We start from the raw sequence: 3,292 nt of genomic DNA on the forward strand, positions 1-3,292 counted from the left end.
TGCTCTTATGCATCAATCTTACGTTAGCAAGTTATGTTTAGTGCTACTGCAGAAAATGGTGTGAGTTGTCATAGGGAAAGTAAAGATGCTGAAGTTGGAGTGTGCATGGCATTCTTGGTTTCCAGGTTCCTGTGTTATGGTCAGTGTTGTGCACAATGCTAAACATGCACAATCCATCCCTAACCTCAAATAAGTAGACTCCAACTCTTATCTACAATTCCACAAACTTCTGTCTGTCTTTATGTTGAACACATATTTTGCAAACCATTCATCTTATCAGCTTCACACACTTTGCATGTGGATTGTAAGTTGTACAATAAAGTGCAATGTCTAATTAGGTGCGAGGACATGGGATATGTTCGATATTAATAAAAACTTAATGCTTTCAGTCTGTGGGCTGAACCGAGTCTTTCACATCTCTGGACATATTACAGCAGCAGTTGACAACCGGCAGCCAGCAGCCAAATAATATCTGTCCTGCCTGACATTTGTGGAATTAGTGGATAGATGAAAAGTGTTCAGCTGTAGGTTTAAACGGAATTTGAATAAAAACAGGAGACAAGTACATTGATTTATTGCCAGGAGCATGTTTCGATGGAACCACGAGCTGTAATTATGAAACAAACAGACTTAATTTCAAGTACCAATGTGTGATTTCAGGTCAGGAAGCTTGGTGACATATGTGAGTAAAAGTGAGCAAGGAAACCATTGAAAATCACACACACACACACACACACACACAATCTCTCTCTCTCTCTCAATATTTCTTCACTTGCTTCAGCTTACTTTTTCACAAAGAGAAGTAAACCTGATAAGACATTTGAATCGCAGTTTCCGAATAGTGTAGGCTTGTTCTGCCAGATCACTCAAGGTCGGGTTGATTAAGTCAAAATTGAAGTAAATCCATGTAAATGAGGTGCTGCAAAACATCCTCGATGACAACAGCCAAATGTTTAAACATGAACCTAACTGGAAACCAGGTAAACAGAGAGTCTCTCAGGACGTACCAAGGTTCTTCTACATGAGTGCCATTTGAGTTGTCAGTCAATGCTTTACTCACTTACTGTCTTTGACACAATGACTTCTTTTGATTTATAGACACTTAATATTTTCCAAAAACAAAAAGTCCCATAGTTCAAGAACTGAAAATATTTGAGACGTATTTTTGAAAAGCTTTTACCTCCACTTTTAAGATGCTGCTCACACTGTGAATGCAGAGAGCTTTTTATGATCTGGTGGTCAGTCATCCTTGATTAGTGTAGCTCTATGAATAATGTCTCCCAGTGTGCCATCAGTCATGTTATGACGCTCCTGCTCAGAAGCTGCCACAGAGAGAAACTACATCTGCCCATTTAACTCAAATCTACTAAGTATTGCACTCAACTAAGGGAATCTCATTCGAATGCAGACAAAGTTATTTTATTTTATTATTTTTTTAATCTGGACCATCTTTTATTCAAGTGACAGCTTTAATAGTTGCCCATTTTTTACTTTAACACCAGCAAAGTTTCACTTAATTACCTTGGACATCTCATTTCAACTAAAAAGCTCCTCACTTGTCGACCCACATCTTCTAATTGCCTAAATGTAATTTAAATCACTCTTAGCTAATTGAAAGTTTCATCAAAGTATGTCTTCATAATATTCAATTGTGTCTTAATGTGTAATTTTCCAAGTTCCAATTGTTCTGATTAGCACAGTAAATCACAAACAACTTTGTCACGGCTCCTTGATGCGGCGCTGACACACTGTTTCATCCACTAATTAAAATAGGGTTGATCTAAACCACTCTGAATCTGAGGGCTGGAGTTTAGATGGAGGGCTGACATCTGCTTGTGTTGAGAACAGCAAAATAAAGGACGAAACACAACACAACCCTCCTTTGTTGCAGATCAGCAGTTGGCCCTCGTCTGGGTTTGTTCTGCACTGAACTCCTTATGCAGCAGCATGCTGGTGGGTGTAGTGATGCATATATGTTATAAATTAGTTTGGGGCTTGGTTAAGGACAGGGTGATGTGTCGTCGGGCTCAACCGTGGGAAGTAGAGGATGAATTGTTCAGCAAGGCTTTAGCTGTATGTGAAATAATTGTTCACACTGTGCACCACTGAGGAGACTAATCCATCTTTGGAATTTGTGAAACAAATCCTACAAGTGAAACCCAATAAGTGTATTGTTTTGTTGAAATGCCTTAACATTTCATTCCACAAAGCCAGGCCTTTAGTGGCACATTTTCTGTACCTGCATTACAGTGAAGCAGACAGCAGGGTTCCTGTCTACTGACCTCACTAAACCAAACTCTGTCTAACATATAATGCATTCCACTGCCTCTGATATTTTCCTCAGACACAGTTTAAACTATCATGGGTATCTGTTTGTTTCCATTGAGGGCAAAGCTCAAGTAAACCTCTGACAACAAACAACCCATTTTTGCTCACTTTTACGCAAACTGAAGTTAATTTAAAGTGTACAGCCTCATCCAACAGTGATGTCATAGTGTACAGCCTCATCCAACAGTGATGTCACAGTGTACAGCCTCATCCAACAGTGATGTCACAGTGTACAGCCTCATCCAACAGTGATGTCCCAGTGTACAGCCTCATCCAACAGTGATGTCATAGTGTACAGCCTCATCCAACAGTGGTGTCACAGTGTACAGCCTCATCCAACAGTGATGTCACAGTGTACAACCTCATCCAACAGTGATGTCCCAGTGTACAGCCTCATCCAACAGTGATGTCATAGTGTACAGCCTCATCCAACAGTGATGTCACAGTGTACAGCCTCATCCAACTGTGATGTCACAGTGTACAACCTCATCCAACAGTGATGTCACAGTGTACAACCTCATCCAACAGTGATGTCACAGTGTACAACCTCATCCAACAGTGATGTCACAGTGTACAGCCTCATCCAACAGTGGTGTCACAGTGTACAGCCTCATCCAACAGTGATGTCACAGTGTACAACCTAATCCAAATGACATCACACTGTATATGCCATATGTAACTGTAATGTCACATTTTAGGAATGTCACAGTGTCCTAGACTCCATTCACTGGATAAAGGAATACTTAAATATTTAATATAATATAGTATATTAATACATACTTTGATAAAACTTTCAATTAGGTAAGAGTCATTTAAATTACATTTTAGGTAATTAGTGTTGTGATGTGTGATGTGGGTTGACAATATTAAAAATATGTTGGACTTTGGAGGTCATTGCAGCAACACATGCATATAAATAACATGTAATCACCCTAATAGTAATACTAACGGCTGAACATACTTC

This window comes from Paralichthys olivaceus, chromosome 10 (genome assembly GCF_024713975.1).
Source record: "Paralichthys olivaceus isolate ysfri-2021 chromosome 10, ASM2471397v2, whole genome shotgun sequence".
In the NCBI taxonomy this organism is placed as follows: domain Eukaryota; kingdom Metazoa; phylum Chordata; class Actinopteri; order Pleuronectiformes; family Paralichthyidae; genus Paralichthys; species Paralichthys olivaceus.